This window comes from Dipodomys merriami, unplaced genomic scaffold (assembly GCF_024711535.1).
Source record: "Dipodomys merriami isolate MVZ:Mamm:240054 unplaced genomic scaffold, mDipMer1.0.p SCAF_130, whole genome shotgun sequence".
Lineage (NCBI taxonomy): Eukaryota > Metazoa > Chordata > Mammalia > Rodentia > Heteromyidae > Dipodomys > Dipodomys merriami.
In genome coordinates, this window is record NW_027202605.1 from 1,382,336 (window position 1) to 1,406,473 (window position 24,138).

General features: G+C 41.3%; 1 long non-coding RNA gene across 1 annotated transcript in view; it reads right to left on the reverse strand.

Moving 5' to 3' along the window:
* Positions 1-4,590: 4,590 nt before the first annotated feature.
* The window catches only part of LOC138824969 (uncharacterized), a 116,846-nt gene continuing 97,298 nt past the window's right edge, over positions 4,591-24,138 (reverse strand). Inside the window, exon 3 of the long non-coding RNA XR_011371239.1 lies at positions 4,591-4,707. This is a non-coding gene — a long non-coding RNA (uncharacterized lncRNA). The remainder of the gene's footprint in view (positions 4,708-24,138) is intronic.

A 24,138-nucleotide genomic window follows, 5' to 3' on the forward strand; every position in this document is an offset into this window, starting at 1 on the left:
AGATAATACTATCTAATCAACTCTCTTTCAAAAAGCCTATTTGCCTCTCAGCTTTATGTCTGGAATTTTTGGCAATTGTGGAGCTTGAACTCAAGGCCTGGGTACTGTCCTTGAGCTCTTGTGCTCCAGGCTAGTACCCTACCACTTTGAGCCACAGCTCCACTTCCAGTTTTCTGGTGGTCAATTGGAGATAAGAGATACATGGACTTTCCTGCCTAGGCTGGCTTGGAACCATGATCCTCATATCTCAGCTAGGATTATAGGTGTGAGCCACCAGCACCTGACACTCTTTTTTGTGTAATTGCTAAATATATTCTTGGAAATCTTTCTGTGAATACAATAGTTACATCAAATAAAAATGGAGATAATCTTCTATGTTGCCTTCCAGACCAACTGCCAGGAATGTTTTCCTAACTAATGCTGGCCAAGATTTTCATACAGTGTTGAATTTTCTCAGAAGAAAATTATTGATTGATTTATTGTATAATCTTTAAGTAGTTGTACAAAGGGGTTTCAATTCAACCTGTCAGTATGTGAGTCTAATGCTTCTTCATCAATGCCACTTCTCCCATCATTCTCCCCGCCATCTTTTCCAATCCTGTCAAGTTATCTGGTTCCATTTTCACATGTATACTTTGAATTTTATGAATGTATTTACCTACCCTCCCTCTCTCTACTTTTCCCATAAACCCCTTTTCCCATAAACCCCTTCCCCAACAATACGGGTTCTAGCTTTCTAGTATTCACTTTATGAAACTGCAAGTTAGCTGTTCAAAGGAGTTCCACCATTGGAATCCTACCCTTTGTTTATTGTATTTTAGTCAATTTGTGTATTTATGCATGTGTATATGTCTATATACATATATAGGTTTATATATGTATATAGAGCATTTATGTCTGTTTTCATATACATTTATAAATTAAATCTGCCTTTTACTTATTAGAGAAAACATGCATCTGTTGTGTTTCTGAGACTGAGTCACTTCACAAGTCCATCCATTTCCCTGCAAATGATGTAATAGAATTCCTCCTGATAGATGAATCAAATTCGTGGTATGAATATCACCTTTTCTTGATTCATTTGTCCATTGGAACATCAAAAGAAAATTCTATTTCACTAGTGAGCAGGATGCTTGTATGAAGATATTGCCTAGAAACTTTTTTTTTTGTAAATCATCTTTTTAATTCTTGGTGCTCTTATGAGTCTTCTGTTATGACTAGACAATGAATGCATTTTTGGTACCAATTTCAGTTATCATTTGAATTTCTCCTTTATTCAATTAACACATAACTACTTAAAAATTGCATCCATGAATAAAGTCAGTTTGGTTACAATATGACTCTTTGCTGTCTTCTCATATTTTATTCTTTCTACTGTCTCAGCTCTTTGCCCTCACTGATCTTTTAGTTCTTGCATTTTCCCATGCTCTCTCACCACAGGGGCTTTGCACTTGCTATTTCTTTTTTCTTTTTTTGGTCGGTCGTGGGGCTTGAACTCTGGGCCTGGGCACTGTCCCTCAGCTCTTCAACTCAAGGCGAGCACTCTACCACTTGAGCTACAGCGCCACTTCCGGTTTTCTGGTGGTTTATTGGAGATAGGAGTCTCACGGTCTCTCCTGCCGGAGCTGGCTTTGAACCGCGATCATCAGATCTCAGCCTCCTGAGTAGCTAGGATTACAGGCGTGAGCCACCAGCACCCGGCTGCACTTGCTATTTCTTGTACCTGAAACATCTTTCCTGTCCTAGTTCATAGTTTACTCATTGGCTCCCTAATGTCTCAGGGAAGTCATACCCAAGTGCCTTTTCTTGGTCAATTCCCAAATAAAATAGTTCCACAGCACCCTATACATTGTACATTTTACAGTTTAGGCATGACACATATTTGTGCAATTTCACTATAAATTCCACAAGGAAGTAACTTTCTGGTTTTTTTTCTTATATTATTTGCCCCTTGCTCTCAGCATGGTACTTGGTTCTTGACATCTCCTGTATGATGTCCTCATACCCAGTATTCTGTCTCTGTCTCTTTCTGAGTCAGTCCTGGGGCTTGAACTCAGGTCCTGAACATTATCTCTGAGCTATTTTGCTCAAGGCTGGTGCTTTACCACTTGAGCCACAGTTCCACTTACAGTTTTCTGGTAGTTAATTGGAGATAAGAGCCTCACAAACTTCCTGCCTGGGCTGTCTTTGAACCATAATCCTCAGACCTCAGCCTCCTGAGTAGCTAGGATTTCAGATGTGAGCCACCAGCACCTGATAGGAGCAAGCCACCATTGTCTGGCTTATCCCATACTTTTTAGTATCTTTGAACTGTGATCCTCAGATCTTATCCTCCTGAGTAGCTCAGATTGTAGGCATGAGTCCCTTCTACCTGTCTTACATTCTCTTTATTTTGTAGGTGACCACATGGAAGAATTGGGAGTTTTAAATGAGATGTCAACCACAGCGATGTGTGTCCTTTCTCTGTATTCTTTGTGACACACCACAAGTGGGTCATTTGCACAAGGGCCCTGTGTGCTGAGTATGGTAAGTAGCGCTTGAATGGCAACGTCTATAAATGGTACTGGAATTGTTGTGACCACATCTTGCCCCCATGAGCTGAGTCCATCAGCAGACCCAGCTGTTGAGAGGACTTGAACCCAGAAACTTTAGCAGGGAGCTCTGGATGGGTGCAAGCAATGAAGAAGCCTGAGAAACAATCAAGGGCAGACAAGGAAACTGAGGCTCAGAGAGACTTATAGAGTAGAGCAAGGGTGAGCAAAGAGGCCTAGCCAGTCGCTCTGTGCTCCACACCCTGCCTGTCTAGCTCTGCCTTGTCCCCAGGGACTTCCAACTGCTGTCCACAGCTCCCATGCAATACCCTAGAGGATTCTCCAGGCCCAGTTCCATTCAATGTTTTATCAGAGTAGTGGCCACCAGTGCTTGTGATAAGCTGTTCTGAAACAGAATAGGGGCCTCTGAGGTTGCCTTAAACAAGCGTGCTGCTGTCTATCAGTGACACACTCCCCAAGTGGCCTTGGAAAGTCTGATAGCCTCCTCACACACCGAGCTGCCTGTCTGATCCTCCAGAAACCCATAAAGACTGGCTATGCCATGTGGAATGGAGCCAGACATGGGGAAGAAGAGTGAGGTGTATTTGATTTCTCATTGGTAGAAATCAGTTGCTGTTCAGATCACAAAACTCAACAAATAAACCAAGTGCCTAGCTGCTCAGGTATCTGAGATCTAAGGAATGCAGTTCAAAGCCAGTGTGGGCAGGAGAATCTGTGAGGCTCTTATTTCCAATTAACTACCCCCTCCCCAAAACTAAAACCAGATGTAGAGTTTTGGTTCAAGTGGTACAGACATAGACTGGTGGTAGTGGCTCACACCTGCAATTTTAGCTACTCAGCTACTCAGTAAGCTGAGATCTAAGGATCACAGTTCAAAACCAACCCAGGCAAGAACTCAGGGCCTGGCCACCATCCCAGAGCTCTTTTCACTCAAAGCTAGTGCTCTACCACTTTGAACCACAGCACCACTTCCCTTTTTCTTGTGGTTAATTTGAGATAAGAGTCTCATAGACTTTTCTACCTTGTCTCACTTTGAACCCTGATCCTCATATCTCAGCCTCCTGAGTAGCTAGGATGACAGGCATAAGCCACTGGCACATGAGACTCTCATGTCCAATTAACTACTAAAAAGCCCAGATGTGGAGCTGTGGCTCAAATGGTAGAGTGATAGCCTGGAGTACAAAAGCTCAGAGTTCAAGCCCCAGGACCTGCACACAAAAAGCTAAGAGACAGACCCTGGGCCCTGAGTTCAAATTCCCAAATAGACAGACAGACTGACAGACAGAGACGCACTGTTGTATGGTGAATTATCCCAGAAGCCACATTTTAAAATATAGAATATTGGAGTCTTTATTATACAGTTAACAGGTTGCAGGCAGCAGTTGTTACAAAGGCCTGCAGCATGCAAATACACATAATACAGCAAGGAAACATGCTAAATAAGAAAGAAATAACAAAAACATACCAATAAGCCAATTCAGCTTCAATGGACGGCTGAATTGGGACTCCATGATGACTGGAGATGAGCCAGGAGCCAGGAAACAGGAAACAATCACGGAGACACATGTGGCGTGCATCCTTGTGGCTAGGCTGGTCTTGGGCCTAAATAGGTAGATACAGGGGGACAGGTCCACAGGAAATTCCCAGTCCCAAGCACTGGATCGACAGATTCAGTAACCTATCAGCCAAGTGCCTGCCCCTGCCTCCAGGGGTCCAGGTTATCTTCCCCTAGCAGGAAGACAAGATGCCAGACCCTACAATCCACCATGTGGCCAATATGGCGCTGGCCAGACCTGACCGCCTTACTTCAACACACACACACACACACACACACACACACACACACACACACACACACACACACACACACACACACACACACACACACACACACACACACACACACACACACACACACACACACAAACACACACACACACAGAGCAGGAGTTGATCCTAGGCAGAACTTGTCTCCCAGTGGCTTTAAGCAACAAACCTGAACAGGCTTAAAAGCTGAGTTCATAAGTGAGCCAAGGGGCAGGCTGTCATCTAGGAGCAATGTCATTCCAAGGTCATCTCAGCAGGCTATGGCATTTTAGGCATCTTTGTAATGATTATGGATCCTTCCTCTGCCTAGAGCACTAGGCAGGCACATCTAAGGTAAAGGAAATATTCATATCAATAACCATTACAATTCACACTCTGCAAACTGTTATTAATGACAGGGAGACTTCATTAAGCTGGATCACAGTAATCATCATAATAGCTGAGTACTTCCCACTTGCCCTTCCCAGAGCCAAAGCTTTCTGTACAAACCTTGCTTGATGGTCTGACAGTGAATGTGGAGCTCTTAGCTTGTGGCTAGGAGGACGAAAGGGCAGATGGCTGGGTAAATGTGAGCTTCAAAGACTGTCATGGCATTTTCAGTGCTTTGCCAAATATCTTGGGTCACCTGAGATACACTGTGTACTAGTAGTGCTAGATGTTAAGGACTGGGTACTTGGATTTATACCACACTGTAACAAGATTACTACTGGTGTGGTAAATCTTCACAAGGATGTGCATATCCTTAGCATAATCAATCAGTAAACTTTATCCATAAAAATGCCTAAGACTGGAGGCTCTCAGCATTGACAATTTGGTCAAGCTACCTGACACTGGATTTCTTTGGGGGTGTTCTATTGCTTTATAATTACTTCATCTTTAAGAAAGAACTTGCTATGCTTAAATCTTCTCTGTGAAATATCCCTCTGTGCCTCTGCCCATGAATTCTTTCTTTGGTGAGATGAAGGACTTGGTGTGTATCTCCTCAAAACTACACACTTGGCAGTTTAAAACAGCTCACATGTCATATTGAAAGACCCCCGACTTTGGGTGTCCCCCAAATCAGGACCTCCCTGCCCCAAGCACCAGTCAGACGACACCAGATGCAAAGGCAAGAGGGTTTTATTTGGGCATGCCCAGGCTCCCAGGTGCACGTGACCTCGAGATCCGCAAGGTTCGGGTCAGTGGCTGGGAGCCCCGAGCAGTCCCGGGGATGGTCCTTTTATGGGACCCCTCAGTCCGTTACAGTAGAGCCCGCACTTTTTCAGCCAGTAAATTTAAAGTGTTACAACTAGGTCTGCACGCAGGCAGCCAATCCTTTTAAAACAAATCATATGCCTTGGCCAATTACTGTTCTGATGGGGTCCTCCGGTGTACGTGCCGAGTTGTGTGTCTCTGGTCCTTGGGGGGGATTAATTAGTAGGGTGTGGGCTTATTGATTAACTGGTGAGGTTAGTTATCAAAAGGGGAGTGTGGTAATATAATTTTCTTAGCAAAGCATGTTACAGAAGCCAGAAATAGCTTGGTTAAATACAAAACTTTGTTCCCCTAAAAAAAGGAGGCTTAGGGCCTGGTTGGTTAGGGAGGGGGTCTTTCAATATCTCAAAGTTTCTGTAGGTCAGGGGTCTAAGCTTGGATTCATGGGTCTTCTCCAAGACTGCCATCAAACCAGGGATGAAGTCTCCTCTGAATTCTGAACAGAGGAAGGATCTATAGCTATGTGTCACTTAACGATGCATGTGTGTTTTTTTAAATAAGTTTTTAATGTGAAAATACTGTACAGAGGGGTTACAATCACATGAGCAAGGTAATGAGTACATTTCTTACCAAGCATTGTTGCCTCCTCCTTTGTTTTTCCCCTACCATCCCTTCCCTCCCACCTCCACAACTACATTCCCCCCCAAATCTCCACCTAAATTGTAAAGTCCATTTTACAACATAGCATCTGGTACATCTCATTGTTGCAACGGGTCAACCTGTATCCCTATTTAAACGATTTGTTTTTTCCTTTCCGCTCCCCAAATTATACCAACATGAAAAACAGAGGTTATACCATGGGGGAGGAACATACAAAGCAACAAAAAAAAAATCACGCGGTACCTTATAAATACCTTAGAAACAATAGTAAGAAAGAAAAAAACCACTTGTGTACCTATCTTGGGATTCATTTTGCTTAACATCTTCTTATCTGACCTTTTCTTCTTGTCTCAGATATATACTAGTTATTGCAAATAAGGGAAACCATGGGACCTATATTTCTTTGAGCCTGGATTACTTCACTTAATATAATTTTTTCAAAGTCTTTCCATTTCCAAACAAATGGGGTGATGCCATTCTTTCTGATGGAGGCACAGAATTCCATTGTGTGTGTGTGTGTGTGTGTGTGTGTGTGTGTGTGTGTGTGTGTGTGTGTATCACATTTTCTCAATCCATTCATCTACTGAGGGGCATCTGGGTTGGTTCCATATCTTAGCTATGGTAAACAATGCTGCAATAAACATAGTTATGCTGGTAGCCTTAGTATGGTCTTGTTTGTGATCATTTGGGTAAATGCCTAAAAATGGATTACTGGGTCATAGGGGAACTCTATGTGGAGTCTTTTGAGGAACCTCCATACTACTTTCCAAAGTAGTTAAACAAGTTTACACTCCCACCAACAATGCAGTAAAGTTCCCTTCTGTCCACATCCCCTCCAGAATCTGTTGTTATTGGAGTTCTTGATTATAGCCATTCTAACTGGGGTGAGGTGAAATCTCAATGTTGTTTTGATTTGCATTTCTTTTATGGCTAGAGAGGTTGAGCATTTCTTCACATGTCTATTGGCCATCCTTCTTTCCTCTTCAGAGAAATTTCTCTTTGTCTTTAGCCCACTTATTTATTGGGCAGTTGTTTCTTTGAGGATTTGTTGTTGGGGGATTTATTTTTTTTGGGGGGGGTCCGGTCATGGGGCCTGAACTCTGGGGCTGGGCGCTGTGCCTCAGCTCTAGGTTAGTGCTCTACCACTTGAGCCACAGTGCCACTTCCGGCTTTTTTCTTTATGTGGTGCTGAGGAATCAAACCCAGGACTTCAGGCATGCAAGGCAAGTGCTCTACCACTGAGCCACCTTGGGGTAGAGGATTTAATTTTTAGAGTTCCAGGTATATTTTAGATATGAGACTGTTGTCTGTTGTATGGCTAGTAAAGATCTTCTCCCAATCCGTGAGCTTTCTATTGATCTTGCTAGCTATGTCTTTTGCCATGCAGAAGCTCTGCAATTTCATGCAATCCCATTTGTCCAACATTTCTTTCATTTGTTGTGTGTCTTTATTAAGAAAATTTTGGGCTATGCCAAGGGGGCCTATAGTTTCTCCTATTCCTTCCAACCTTTTTAGGGTGTCTGCTTTGACTTCGAGGTCTTTGATCTATTTGGAGTTGATTCTAGTGCAGGGTGATATATAAGGATCTAGCTTTAGTTTTCTACAAGTGATTAACCAATTTCTAGCACCATTTACTGAAGAGGCTGTCTTTCTACCATTCTCTTTTTTTAGCTCCTTTATCGAAGATTAGGTGGCTAGGTGACTATAAGTCTGTGGGTTCATTTCTGGGTTTTCAATTCTATTCCATTGGTCCTGAGGTTTCTTCTTGTGTCCGAAAGCTGTTTTGATTACTATGGCTTTGTAGTAGAGTTTGAAATTTGGTATTGATATTCCTCCAGCAGTGTTCTTTCTGTTAAGGATCATTTTTTTCTATTCGGAGTCTTTTATTGTTCCATATGAATTTTTGGATTGCCTCTTCTATTTCCTTGAAGAATGAGGTTGGAATATTGATAAGTATCGCACTGAATTTTCAGATAGCCTTGGGAAGTATTGCCATTTTTACAATGTTGATCCTTCCAATCCAGGAGCATGGGAGGTTTTTCCACTTTCTAAATTCTGTTTTGATTTCCTTTTTCAGGTTTTTAAAGTTTTCATCATAGAGGTCCTTCACTTCTTTGGTTAATTCCTAGGTATTATCCTTTTTGTGGGGCTATTATGAATGGAGTTGCCTTCCTGATTTCAGCCACACTTTTCTCATTGTTGGCATACAGAAAAGCCATTGATTTTTGAGGGTTAATTTTATACCCTGCAACATTGCCAAACTTTTGAATCAGCTCAAGTAATTTGGGAGTGGAATCTGTGGGATGTTTAAATACAAGATCATGTCATCTGCAAAGAGGGAGAGTTTTACTTCATCTTTCCCTATTTGAATCTCCTTTATATTTGCATATTGTCTTATTGCTGTAGCTAGGCATTCTAAAACTAAATTGAAGAGAAGTGGAGAGAGTGTACATCTGTGTCTCGTTCCTGAGTTTAGAGGAAATGGCTTTAGCTTTTCACCTTAAGTGTAATGCTGGCTGTAGGTTGGTCATATACAGCCTTTATTGTATTGAGGAATATTCCCTGGATTCCTAATTTTTCCAGAGCCTTCATCATTGTATCTTGTCAAATGCTTTTTCTGCATCTATTGAGATAACCATGTGGTTCTTATCCTTGCTCTTTTTGATGGGATGAATTATATTAATTGATTTGCATATATTGAACCAGCTTTGCATCCCTGAAAAGAATCTTGTTTGATCGTGGTGTATGCTTTTTTGGATGAATTGTTGAAGTCGATTGGCCAAAATTTTGTTGAGACGTTTTGCATCGATGTTCATAGAGTTCGGTAGTGAACTTTCTCTTTCAATTTCATTAAAGAGTTGAAGGAATATTGGTGTGAGTTCTGCTTTGAAGGCTTTGTAGAATTCCACAGTAAATCCATCTGGTCCTGGGCTTTTCTTAGATGGGAGGTCTGTTATTGTTGTTTCTGTTTCAACGCTTGATATGGGCCTGTTAAATTGGTTGAATTCATCTTGATTTAGTTTTGGCATGTCGATATTTGCTAGAAAATCGTCCATTTCTTCTAAGTTCTCAAACTTATTAGCATAAAGATTTGAGAAGTATTCCCTTATAATGTTCTGGATCTTGGTTGTTTTGTGCTGATGTTTCCATTCTCATCTCTGAGTTTGTTTATTTGGATGTGTTCTCTTCTTTTTCTGATAAGATTTGCTAAGGGTCTGTCGATTTTGTTAATTTTTTCAAAGAACTAACTCTTTGTTTTGTTGATTCTTTCTATGGTTTGTTTTTTTTTTTGGATTCTAAGTCGTTTAATTCTGATTTAATTTTAATGATTTCTTCCATCTACTGGATTGGGGCTTACCTTGCTGCTCTTTTTCAAGGAGGTTCAGATGTCTCATTAAATTGTTGGTTTCACATCTCTCCAATTTGTTGATGTAGGAACTCAAAGCTATAAACTTGCCTCTGAGTGCTACCTTTGCTGTGTCCCAGAGGAGCTGGTAATTTGTGTGTTCATTTTTGTGGAATATCATGAACATTTGAATTTCCTTTCTAATCTATTCCATGACCCACTGTTGTTGTTCAGTCTCCATGTGTTATAGGACTTTCTTTGGTGGCTTTTGGTGTTGAGTTCTAATTTTATTCCCTTATGGTCTGAGACAATGCAAGGTATAACTTCAATGTTTCTGAATTTGGACAAGTTTGCTTTGTGACCTAAAATGTGGTCTATTTTGGAGAATGTTCCATGTGCTACTGAAAAGAACGTTTATTCTGATGCTGTTGGGTGAAATATTCGGTAGATGTCTGTTAAGTCTAGTTGGTCAATGCAGTTGTTTAGATCTGAGATTTCTCTGTTGAGTTTTTGCCAAGTTGATCTATCTAGTGGAGATAGTGTTGTGTTAACATCCAAAACAATTAATGTCTTTTGATCTATGTGAGATTTGAGGGAAAGTAGTGTTTCTTGGATGAATTTGAGTGCTCATTTGTTTTTTGAAAAATATTTAGAATTGTAATATCTTCCTGAAGGAGAGATCCCTTAATTAGTATGTAGGGACCTTCTTTATCTCTTCTCACTAATTTTAATTTGAAATCTATTTTAGCTGATATTAGGATTGCAACTCCCGCCTGTTTATGGGGGCTGTTTGCTTGGTAGATTTTTTTTTCTTTCTTTTTGGGTCCTGTCATGGGGCCTGAGCTCTGGGCCTGGGTGCTGTCCCTCAGCTCTTCAGCTCAAGGCTAGCACTCTACCACTTGAGCCACAGCACCACTTCTGGCCTTTTTCTTTTGTTTATGTGGTGCTGAGGAATCGAACCCAGGGCCTCATGCATGCAAGTCCAGCGCTCTACCACTGAGCCACCTTCCCAGCCCCTGCTTGGTAGATTTTATTCCAGCCTTTCCCTTTCAGAATGTTTGTTTTTATGGGCAAGGTGCGTCTCTTGAAGGCAGCAGATAGAAGAATCTTGCTTTTTAATCCAACTAGACAGTCTAGGTCACTTAATTAGAGAGTTTAGTCCATTAATGTTGAGAGTTAGGACTGAGAGGTGTTTGGTAGTTTCTGCCATCTTATCCACCTTGTTGGGGGCTGGGACAGCTGGGTTCTTCCTATGGTTCTTGGAGTCTCAGTTTTGGGTATGGTTTCTTGGACTTTATTGTGCTCTTGTTGGTTTTCTATGTGTAGGACATCTTTAAGTATCTTTTGTAGGGCCGGTTTGGTGGAGATACATTGTTTCAGTTTTTCTTTGCTATGGAAGGTTTTTATTTGACCTTCTGTTATGAAGGAGAGTTTAGCTGGGTACAGTATTCTTGGTTGATAGTTGTTTGTCTTTAGGGCATGGCATACATCATTCCAGGCTCTTCTTGCTTTAATTATCTCTGCTGAGAAATCTGAGGTAATTCTAATTGGTTTCCCTTTATAGGTGATGAACCTTTTCTCCTTGACAGATTTAAGGATCTTTTCCTTGGTCTGAATTGATCCTGTGTGGATTATAATGTGACGGTGGGATGTCCTATTCTGGTCTGGTCTATTTGGGGTTCTAAAAGCATCTTGTATCTGAATAGGCCTATCTTTTTGCATGTTTTGGATGTCCTCTGCTAGGATCCTGTTAAATAAATTTCCTAGACCATTAATCTAGTTGCTCCTCTACACCCATTATCCTCAGATTAGGCCTTCTGTTGGTGTCTTCCAAATGTTGAATAGATCTATCATATTTCTTGGATTTGTTTTGGATAGTTGTATGTTCTTTCTCTAACTGTCTTCAATCCCTGAGATTCGATCTTCTTCATGGTCTAACCTACTGTGAAGACTTTCTACTTTGTTTTTTATTTCCTTTCCTTCTAATTGGTTGGCTTTGATGGCTTCAAATTCTTTGTTGGAGCTTTGTTTTAGATCTTGTATGAACTTCTTTACTTCCTTAATTTGGTGTTCAGTGTTTATTCTCAAATCACTTAGTTGATTAATTATTGTTTCCTTGGACTCTCTTTCCTTCTGACAGGCTCCATTCAGCATTCCCTTTGTGGTCTCCCTGGATTCTTTCAGCTGTCTGTTTATGGATTCATAAACACCTCTATTGATCTTTGTCTATTCTCATCCTGCTCACACAATTCCTGTATTAATATTTGAGACCCTTCCTCATGCCCACGAGATTCCTGTAGTAATTTTTGGTTAGCCTCAACATGCTCCTGAAGTTCCTGTATTAATCTTTGGTTTGTCTCATTTTGCTCCCTATCACACTCGCAGTAAATCCTTTGCAGGTTTTCAATTTTTTCATTCACCATGTTTACCAGTAGTGTTTATAGAGCTTTTTGGGAACTCTCCTCTAGATTATTCATTAATTGTTCTATCACCTGATTATCCTGAGTGGGAGCTGAGATACCGGACTTGTCATTTTTCTTGTGTTTCTCCACTTATTCTGCCCATTTGGTATAAAAGTAGTACCAATTTTGTGCTAGAACATTATATTAAGGCAAGCATTAACCAGAGTCCTATAGTTGTGCAGTTAAAATGGCTGCAGATACAATCTAGTTCAACAGATCCAATCTATTCAATATCAAACAACTATGGATTAATGGGCTAAGAGCATCCAAGAGGGATTCAGCAAACCAGAAATTATTAGGTTTAGGGAGAATTGTGGGGGAAAATAGGATTAGAGGGATGTAGAGAGGTAAAAGGAGAGTAAATTTAACCAAGTCCTAATCTCAGAGCATAAAATGGATAGGACAGAATGATAGTAGAGAGATTAAAAAATAAAAACAAGAAAAAAATGGAAAAACCAAAATTTAAATTTACAAAATGAAACACTTAAAAATTATATAAGTTTAAAGAAATGATATTGAGAGACGAAACGGTTAAAAGGAAAAATGAAAAAATAAAAAATAAAAATTCTTAAAATTGGAATAATTGAAAGTTATATAGATATAAAGAAACAATAATACTATTAAAGAAGTTAAGCCTAAGAGGTTGTGAATTGACTAATAAGTTTCTGGATTAAGTATGTACACAATGAGGGATAAGGTGTAATAATCAACTGTGGATATATATCTGGGGATGAGCAGAACAGCAATTAAGGCATGCAAAAAAGAAAGAAAGAGAAAAGAAAAAAAGAAAAAGAAAAAAAGAACCAAAAGGTCAAAAGAGATTTTTTAAAAAGCACACACATATACACTCTTAAAATAAAAATTATGAAAGAAAAAAATAGAAAACAATTTTTTAAAAATAATAAATAGGTAGAAAAAAAGAGTTCTTTGGGGTTTTTTGGGGGGGGGTTGGGGGGAGTAAGATCTTGTCTCTCTCCTGTGTCCATAACAGTCTCTTGGCAGAGTCTCTGGTCTGCTTGTGGTGTTTGGTTTTCCTGTGGCCTGATTGGTTTCTTAAGCTGGTTTGTTTGAGCAGGAAGACAGCTCTGCCTTACCCAGGACTTTGTGATCCTCCTCCCAGGCTAGTTCAATGGGAGGGAGATCTGCTTTGAGTATCACAAAAGAGGGATATGGCTGTTTCCTCTAGTTTGGAGATGCTGTGATGAGGCTAGGTTCTGGGTAGGGTTGAGGCCTTTCAGCAAAGAGTAGCTTTTCCCTAAAAGGCTAGCTCCAAAGACACAGAGCCCAGCCTGGAGCCATTCTCAGGGTTTATGTTTACTAAGTTTCAATTGTTGGTCTTGGCTGCTGTAGGGAAGGGCAGCCTCTGGCTCTGTTTACGCAGTGAAGAAAGTCACTCCTCTAGGGTTGGAGCTACCTCTGTCTGGGTGGGGTGACTTTCCCTTGGGTGGAGCTGAGCCTGGCAGGTCAGGTCAGGTTCCTGTAACCTGCTAATAGCTCCAATTGTTTTCTTCCAAGGCCTGGATTGGAGCTAGCTGCTTAGCCGGCTTTTGTCAGTAGCAAAGATGGAGATCTTCTCTGGTGTTGGGGGAGGAGCTGCCTTCCCACTGTGGCTCTACTAGAAGGAGTGAGGATGTCAGCGTTCTACTCACGCCAGACTCTTGGTTCCTGGGCCGTCCCTGGTGTGCAATATTGTATATACAATATATAGATGAAGATTTCTGCTCCTTGTCAGTTCTTGCTGGTAGTGAGTAGAATCTGCTCGCAAGCCGTGCTGCATCTAGCGCCTTTGTCCTGGACTTTCTCTGTTGGTACAACAGCCACGCCTACCACAGCTGCTGCAGCCACAGCTATGGGCAAGTGCTCATATCTGTCTCCTGGATCAAGCTGCCTAGATTTTCCTTCTCTAGCCAAACTCTCTGTACTGTAATGGCACATTTGATGTGTGTGAATCTCTAGCCTAAGTGACTGTTCACTGGAACACTAAAACTGCTTTCTATGCGAGAACTTCTGTAGCCTCCAGCTTCTCCTCCACCATCTTCCTCTGGACTCTGGATGTGTGTTCTGTTGTGCAATTCCTTGTTCTGAGAGCAGTGTGATGTGATTAACACAAACCTAGTTTGTACACCTGGGCCATGTGGTATTTATTTATATAAACCATATATATTTAATTATATATTCAGTATATAGTATATAAAACAACATACATTTATCTTATATTTATATATTATATAATTAAATATATTTATATATACCACATATATTTGTGTGTGTATATAACCTATATTATAACACAAACATGCACACACATAATATATATATAGAGAAAGAGAGACAGAGAGAGAGTGTTAGCCTGTCACTTCTAGGATCTTGATGAATTAAACAACATAGGATTAAATCAAGCATGACAGTACACAAAGCAATTAAGAGATGTGGTAAATGGGAGGTACACAAGGCTGTTGTTGTTATTTCTAAGCAGGCTACTGGTTTTTAATTAGCATCAATTAGCTATGCAAGGGTGTTTCCTTTTAACACGTCCACTTACACATACAATGGATCTTGATCAGAGTCAGCCACTCCATCAATCCCTCCTCCCCCTCCCCCTTCCAAACTTGTCTCAGCACTCTGATAAAGCTCTTAGCATGCACATAAAGTCGTTTGACCATCTTTACCTTCTTTCATCCTCTCCGTTTAGCTGCCTACCTCCCACTACCACTTAGGCCCCAGACAGGATGTGTTTCAACTTCCTAATATTCATGTTTGTTAAAGTACATGTTAAATATTCAAAGGAGTTTGCCATGGTATCTCATACATGCATATAGCATGCCTTGATCAGATTGTTTAGGTATAGATACACACTATGTATATACATACATATGATTCTACATGTGTTTATGCTTATATTTTAGGTCTAGTATTCACATATGAGAGAAAGCATGTGACCTTTGTCCTTCTGAATCCAGCTGACTTCACTTAATATGATAGGTTACAGATCCACCCATCCCATAATCCAACATAATTCCTCTCTCCTTTATGGTTTAATACTACCACTAATATAATAATATATAATTATTTACTATATAATATTTATTAACTTATGATTTTATATTATATGTTAATATAGGACAAACTTAATATATGTTAATTATATAGAGTAATATATTATGAATATATAGTTATACAATATATTATACATAATGAATATATTTTATATATTATATTATATCTATTATATAAATATAATAAAAATATTATACATATATAGTTCTGGAATTATACATTTTGTACATGTTATTAACAATAATATATAATGTTTGATAATATAATAGCATTGTATATTGTATATATTATTATATATACTATATTATATATGTAATATATATTCCACATTTTTCATGTATTCATCTGTTGTAGGGCATCTGGCCTCGTTTGGCTATTGTGAACAGTGCTGTGGTGAACATGGATGTGCAGGCACCTCTATTATATCCTGCTTGATATCCCTTCAGATATATGTCCATGAGTGATATTGCTGGATCTGATGGTAGTTCCATTTTAAGTTTCTTTGGGGAATCTCCATACTGACTTCCATTAGTTTATATTCCCACAGTGTCTGAGGCTCCCCTTTTCCCCCCACTTCCTCAAAAACATTTACTACTGCTCGTGTTCATAATTACAGCCATTCTGACTGGAGTGAGATGAAATCTTAATGCTGTTTCAATTCACATTCCTTTATGATCAGGGATTTTGAACATTTCTTCATGTATTTATTGGCCATTTGTACTTGTCTTAACATGTATCTGTTCTGTTCATTTACCTATTTATTAATTGGGTTGTTGATTCTTTGAGACTTCAGTTCCTTGACTTCCCTGTAGATTCTGGTTATTAATCTCTTGTCAGATGTCAAAAGATTTTCTCCTATCTTTTTAGCTTGATGGAATACCATGTGTCCATCTTCATTTGTATTGGTGGAGCTACTGGAGTTGTATTCAGGAACTTACTACCAATGCTGATACGTTCTAGTATTTTCCCTGTTCTTTCCGGTAGTAATTCCTAAGTTTCAGACCTTACATACAATCCTTGATCTTTTTGAATTGTAACAAGTACAGGTGAGAAATAAAGATCATATGCTTGTGAATGTTTAATTTTCCTGGCATGAAGAAACTGTTGTCTCTCCATTGCACACTTTGAATTCTTTGATCCAAAGAATACAGTCAGATGACTGTATGGCCATGATTTCATTACTGGCTATTCTATTCCCTTGGTCTTTAGGTCTGGTTTCCAGTAATTTTTCATCTTAACAAATAGAAGGAACACACTGTAAAGTAACAAAAACCATAGTACAGCAAATAATAATTTATTATAGCATAGCAACTTATTATCTACTTGCTGTGGCTGTAACAACATACCTGACTCTGTGCAACTTACAATAAACAATGATTTATTTGGTTCCTGTTTCTAAGAGTTGGAAGATTCAGACAACATGTGCTCGCATCCTATGAGCTCCCCCCACCCCTCCAGCAGCATCACAACCTATCAGAGAAATAGATAAAGAAAATTTCAAGTACAGAAGGGGTGAAACACACTCATTGATCTTGGGACTTAAACTCAGGGCCTGGGCGCTGTCCCTGAGCTTGTGATCAAGGCTAGCACTCTACCGCTTGAAACACAGCTTTACTTCTGGCTTTTTAGGTAGTTAACTGGAAATAAGAGTCTCAAGGACTTTCCTTCCTAGCCTGGCTTCACACCATGATCCTCAGATCTCAGCCTCCTGAGTAGCTAGGATGACAGGTGTGAACCCTTGGCTCCCAGCTATGTCCCATACTTTTATATGACTGGCAGTAATTAGCATAGCCATAAACACATGGACAATGGATTGTGCTAGGACTGACATTTCCAGGCAATAGGAAATTATAATCTTAGAGGACCACTATTATGCAACATCATTTAGTACCTGACTTTACTCCCAAGCTCCTGAAGTTGTTAGCAGAGGACAGAGTATTGGTCCCTGGTGAGTTGTTGATACTACACTCAGTTCCGTGCCTTGTGGGCCTCCCCAATCAACATGTCACTGGATTCCTCAAAGACAGCAAAGAAAGATAGCCTGGGAAGATGGAAATTGCTATCTTATGCATAACCCTGGCATTAACATCCAGGGATAGGGCTGGGTGTGATGGTTTAGGCCTCTAATGCTAGCACATTGGAGAGGCTGAGTTGGGAAGATCATGAGTGTGAGGCCGTCCTGCGCTACACAGAGTGACTATATCTCAAACAACAGAACAACCAATACATACAATTATTCAGTCACACACACACATACACACACACAGAATGTCCATACACATACACTTACGTATCTAGAGAGAGAGATACATGCCCACACTCACATACATCCTAGAGAAAGAGAGAGAGAATAAAAGGAGGACAAAGAGGAGTGAACAGTAGCAAAACTGAGTAGCTGGAACTACAGGTATAGGCTATATCCAGCTTGTTTGGAGATGGGGCATAACTAAATTTTGTTTTGGCTGGCCACACTTCTGTCCTCCTGTCTCTGCCTTTCAATTAGCTGAGATGTAGGCATGTGTCACCAGCCAGTCTCCCAAGGTGATTTTTTTTTTGGTCATGGAGGTTAAACTTGGGGCCTGGGCACTGTCCCTGAGCTCTCTTGCTCAAGGTGAGGGCTGTATCACTTGGAGCCACAGCAACCTACTTCCGGTTTTCTAGTGGTTCATTGGAGATAGAGTCTCATAGGATTTCCTTTCCAGACTGGCTTTGAAGCATGATCCTCAGATCTCAGAGTAGCTAGACATGAGCCATCAGTGCTGAGCACCAAGGTGATTTTTTTGATGTGAGGTTAAGGCTGAGAAGTATTGCTCTCACATCATTCCTCCAATGTTAGGGAACAAAAATTTGGAGCTTGGAAAGATTTATCCAAGGCCCCATGGTGACTGTTTGGTAAAGCCAGGCTGATGAATGGGAGGCAGGAAGCTGAGAGGCACTGGAGGTCTGGGTTCTTCTCACCCATAGTTCTCTGTCCCTGTCTGCAGGATTCTGTTTCCCCATCTTTCCAATAACAGCTCTCCCATCCCACCTGGCTCCATCTGGCACCCTGCTGCCTGTACTCTGGACTGTGTCTGCCAGTGGGCTGTCTGGTGGACAGCTCAGTCTTGAACTTGTCCTTTTCTGGAGCAGGTCACAAGTTCACCCAGCAGGAAGTTGCTCTACTGCCTTTCGTCTCAAATGTGCTTATTAGAATTAAGGCTTTCAACATTATAGGATTGAATAAGAGAAACCCTCGGTCTCCTTGGCACAGACCAAAATTTTCATACTAGAGACCAAACAATAAATCAAAGAAAGGTTGGACAAATGGGATTGCATGAAGCTGCAGAGCTTCTGCATGGCAAAGGACATAGCTAGCAAGATCAATAGAAAGCCCACGGATTGGGAGAAGATCTTCACTAGCCATACAACGGAAAACGGTCTCATATCTAAAATATACCTGGAACTCAAAAAATTAAATCCCCCAACAACAAATCCTCAAAGAAACAACTGTCCAATAAATAAGTGGGCTAAAGACTTAAAGAGAAACTTATCTGAAGAGGAAATAAGAATGGCCAATAGACACATGAAGAAATGCTCAACATCTCTAGCCATAAAAGAACTGCAAATCAAAACAACATTAAGATTTCACCTCAGAATGGCTATAATCAAGAACTCTAATAACAACAGATGCTGGAGGGGATGTGGCCAGAAGGGAACCTTACTGCATTGTTGGTGGGAGTGTAAACTTGTTCAACTACTTTGGAAAGTAGTTGAGTTTGGAAAGTAGTATGGAGTTTCCTCAAAAGATTCCCCATAGGGGAATGAACCGCAAGATAAGTATTTAAATGTTTTTTTTTCTTTCATGCAATTGTTTCTAACATATTTATAAGATGATTTCTATGTTGTTTTGTATGTCCCTCTCCCACGGTATAACCCCTGCTTTCACTGTATTTGATGTTGGTATAATTGTGGAGGGGAAGGGCAAAAACAAATCGTTTAACTAGGGATACATTGCAACAATGAGATGTACAAGTTGTTATGTCGAAAAATGAACTTTACAACTTTGGTGGGGGGGAAGGATCGGGTGGGGGGAGGTGGGGGGAGTATGGGAAGGGATGGGAAGGGGAAACAAAGAGGAGGCAACAATGCTTGATAAGAAATGTACTAGTTATCTTACCCATGTAATTGTAACTCCTCTGTATGGTATTCTCACAATAAAAAAAAAAAAAAGATTCCCCATAGAGCTCTTCTAAGACCCAGCAATCCCACTTTTGGGCATTTACCCGAATGATCACAAACAAGACCATACTAAAGCTACCAGCACAACTATGTTTATTGCAGCATTGTTTACCATAGCTAAGATATGGAACCAACCCAGATGCCCCTCGATAGATGAATGAATCAAGAAAATGTGAATGAACAATGAACAATGGAATTCTATGCCTCCATCAGAAAGAATGGCATCACCCCATTTGTTAGGAAATGGAAAGAGTTGGAAAATTTTATATTAAGTGAAGTAAGCCAGGCCCAAAGAAACATAGGTCCCATGGTTTCCCTTATTTGCAATAACTAGTATATATTTGCGACAAGCAGAAAAGGTCAGATAACATGATGTTAAGTGAAATGAACCCCAAGATAGGAACACAAATGTTTTTTTCTTTCTTGCTATTGTTTCTAACGTATTTATAAGGTAATATGTGATTTTTTTTGTTGCTTTATATGGCCTTCCCCCATGGTATAATCCCTGTTTTCACTGCATTTTATGTCGGTATAATTTGGGGAGGGGAAGGGAAGAAACAAATTGTTTAAATAGGGATACAGGTGGACCCATTGCAACAATGAGATGTACCAGATGCTATGTTGAAAAATGAACTTTACAATTTAGGTGGGGTGGGGCAGGGGGCGTGTAGTTGTGGAGGTGGGAGGGAAGGGATGGTAGGGGAAAAACAAAAGAGGAGGCAACAATGCTTGATAAGAAATGTACTCAGTACCTTGCTCATGTAACTCTAACCCCTCTACAGTATTTTCACAATTAAAAACTTATTTTAAAAAAAGAACGAAGGCTTTCATTATAATGGATGAAGCTTACCCTCGAGGAAGGCCTTGGTTGCTGAAAAGCACACCGTGTGACATAAGTTACCCTCCACCGTAGGATCAATGGAGGAACATCTAGTCCCACGCTTGAAGGATCTGTTGGGGTCCTAAGCACACCCATTCTGTCATCAGGAGAAAACAGGGCTGCTCTGGGCCTCTGGGGCCCAGGACCTCCCCTCCCTCTTCACTCAGGAGGTCTGCACAAATGTATTCAGCCCTCTGGGACTCAGGTTTCTCTGTTACCTGCTCTTTTTATTCCTCCTCCTCCCCCCTCTCCCCCTCCCCCCTCCCCTCCCCCTCCCCTTCCCCCTCCCCCTCCCCCTCTTCCTCCCCCTCCCCCTCTTCCTCCTCCTCCTCCTCCTCCTCCTCCTCCTCCTCCTCCTCCTCCTCCTCCTCCTCCTCCTCCTCTTCCTCCTCCTCCTCCTCCTCTTCCTCGCTAGGCACTATCTCTGAGCTCAAGACCAAGAATGTTCTACTGCTTGAGCCACAGATCCACTTTTTGCTTTTGGGTGGTTAATTGGGGATAAAATCTCACAGACTGTCCTTCCTGGACTGGATTTGAACCATGATCCTCAAATCTCAGCTTCCTGGATTACAAATTGAGCCATTGGTGACCAGCTGTCCTTTGCATTTTATTTTTATTTTATTTTTTGCCAGTCCTGGGGCTTGAACTCAGGGCCTGGGCACTGTCCCTGAGCTTCTTTTGTTCAAGACTAGCACTCTACCGCTTGAAACAGTGCCACATCTGGCTTTTTTTTTTTTCCCTGTTGGTATGATATTGAGGAATCAAACCCAGAGCTTCATACTTGTTAGACAAACACTCCACAGCTAAGCCACATTCCCAATCCCTCATCTGCGTTTGAAAGAAGCATTTTTCCATGATTTAACTTCTTCTCCTCAAAGGATTCAGAATTGGTGGAGGGGAGCCAGGGCCCAGCAGAGGCCTAAGGCAGTTGGCTCAGTTCCTGGCACTTAGGAAGCTGCTCATAACCTATGTGTGAGGTGTGGCAAAGTCCAGAGGAGGCGGTAGCGATCACACAAGGAGAAAAAGCCACGTGTCAAGAAGTCTGATGTGTGATTGTCCACATATTTGCTGAAACAAAAGCAAAATGACTGTAGGAGCCACTGGCTCTTGCTTGTCATCCTAGATATTCAGGAAGCTGAGATCTGAGGATTAAGGTTCGAAGCCAGCCCAGGAAGAGAACTCTACACATCTCCACTTAACCAGCAAAAAGCTAAAAGTATGCTATGCACCAGTGGCTCATACGTGCAATCCTAGCTGCTCAAGAGGCTGAGATTTGAGGATCATAGTTCAAAGCCAGCATGAACAGAAAGATCCACAAGACTCTGATGCATCACCAAAAAGCCAGAAGTGGAGCTGTGGCTCAAAGGGAAGAGAATCAGTATTGAGAAAATAAAGCTAAGGGAAAGTGTCCAGGTCCTGAATTCAAACCCAATACCAACACACACGTATGTGTATACATACACTCACAAAGACAGACACCACAGAGAGGAGTAAAATAAAGAGGGAAAAAACACCGGTATTTGCTGAGCACTGATTGTATTGCATCAGGTGATGGGCACAGTGGCGTCAAGATGGCTACCTCATGTTTAAGGGCTGGCCTCCTTATGGAAATTATAATGATAACCACAGTAGGTCAGTCATAGCAATGACTCCTCACCAAAGGCCTTGGCCTGGAAATTCCAAACTATTCTCCTTTCACGGGTGAGGCACCTGGAGCTCAGAGAGGGATTACAGACTTTGGTCTGAGGTTCCCTGGATAGGATGAGGTGTGCTCACCCTGGGCAGGGTGGTTCCGAGCCTGACCCTTAATCATTACATCACCATTGAGGTTCAGGATTGAGGTCCTGTGGATCAGGTGGCGAGATGACCTATTGTAGGGATGAATATGTTGTGTATATGTGAGTGTGGGGGTGTGTGGGTGCGAGAGATACAGACAGACAGACAGACAGAGATGGCTGGATGGACTGACAGAGATAGAAAGACCTGTTGGTGATGCAAAGGGACCTTTCTCTAAGACTTCTCAAGGGAAACCTGCTGTTGTCTTTTATTTTGGGGATTATAAAATAAACGTAGTTTGCTAAAGTGAAATATAAAGATGAGAGAGGCTCAGAGGGTTCTCTTCAAATTCCTTCCTTCTTTCATTTCCTTTGTTTCCCTCTGTCTTTCCTCTCTTCTTTATTTCCTTCCTTTGTTTCCTTCTTCCTCCCTCCCTCCCTCCCTCCCTCGCTTCCTTCCTTCCTTCCTCCCTCCCTCCCTCCCTTCTTTCCTTCCTTCCTTCCTTCCTTCCTTCCTTCCTTCCTTCCTTCCTTCCTTCCTTCCTTTTCCTTTCTTCCTTCCTTCCGTCTGCCAGTACTGGGACTTGAACTCAAGACCCGGACACCGTCCCTTAGTTGTTTCACCCAAGCCTAGTGCTCTACCACTTGAGCCAAAAAGTCCACTTCTAGCTTTCTGGTGGTTCATTGGAGATAAGAATCTCATGGACTTTTCTGCCTGAGATGGCTTCGAACCTCCATCTACATATCTCAGTCTCCTGGATAGCTAAGACTACAGGCATGCACCACTGGTGTCTGGCTAAGGTCTTTTCTTTCAAACATGTATCCTCTGGGCCCAGCTATCTGTGGGGTGAGGCATGTTTGTGTCGAACAATTAAGACCCTGTTGCTACCTTCACTTGAGGCCATGGGAAGCTCAGCCTTCAGAGGCTTCCTCCAGCTGATGGAGAAAGAGACAGTTTCCATCATTGGGCCACAGAGCCAGGAAACTCAACTGGGGCAACTCAAACTGCTGGGCAGTTTGAGGAAGGGCTCCGCTAAGACCCTGAAGGGATCTCAATTTTGGGGTGTGTTTGGTTAGGAGGGCTCTGGAGCCAGACCTCACAGTAATGTACTAGGGAGGCAACATTATTCATACTGTATCAAGAAGATGGAGTGCAGTGGGCTCCATTTGGATATTATACCACAGAAGAGCACTGGAGCCCGGAGTTAAATCTACCTAAAGAAACCCAGGTCAGAGAAGTTAAATGAGGTCATGTACACCCATGGAAAAGCTCTGGAAGTTTCATTGAGTTGATGACTGGGAAGGAGAGAGTGACATTGAGTTCGTGATGAAGTTAAATGGGGGAAAAAATGTTAAATGAAGCTGAGCATGGTGGGGCACACTTGTAATCCCTAAAGATCCTCAGGGGATCCATAGCTAAAACCTTGGTCAAGAAACAAAACAAAGAAAATTATGAGGTTTGCTTTAATGATTTTTGTTTTTGTTTTTTGTCAGCCATGGGGCTTGAACTCTGGGCCTGGGTGCTGTCCCTCAGCTCTTCAGCTCAAGGTGAGCATTCTACCACTTGAGCCACAGTGCCACTTCTAGTTTTCTGCATGGTTTATTGGAGATAAGAGTCTCATGGACTTTCTTGTTTGGACTGGCTTTGAACCATGAGCTTCAGATCTCAGCCTCCTGAGTAGCTAGGATTACAGGCATGAGCCATATGCACCTGGCTGATTTTGTGTGTGTGTGTGTGTGTGTGTGTGTGTGTGTGTGTGTGTGTGTGTGTGTGTTTGTCTTTTTAATTGGCAGGAAGAGCCCTTGCTGCTTTTCTTACCTAATTACAAAGTTTGTGTAGTGGATTAAAAAAAAAAAAAAACAACGTTTACAAGTTTGGAGCAAAGGAGCATGTGTTTGGAAAGATTCTCCTTCCTCGTGTGTGTGTGTGTGTGTGTGTGTGTGTGTGTGTGTGTGTGTGTGTGTGTGTGTGTGTGTGTGTGTGTGTGTGTGTGTGTGTGTGTGTGTCCCAATGGGGAGCCTAAATCTGTTTTAATTGCAGAGACACATGGACAAAAAGTCATTTTGTATCTGCCAAGCATGGTGCCTTCCTTTATTTGCTATTAAACTGTTTGAGAAGGGGAAAAAAAGAAAAATAAAACAAAATAAAAAAAGAAATCAATGTCTC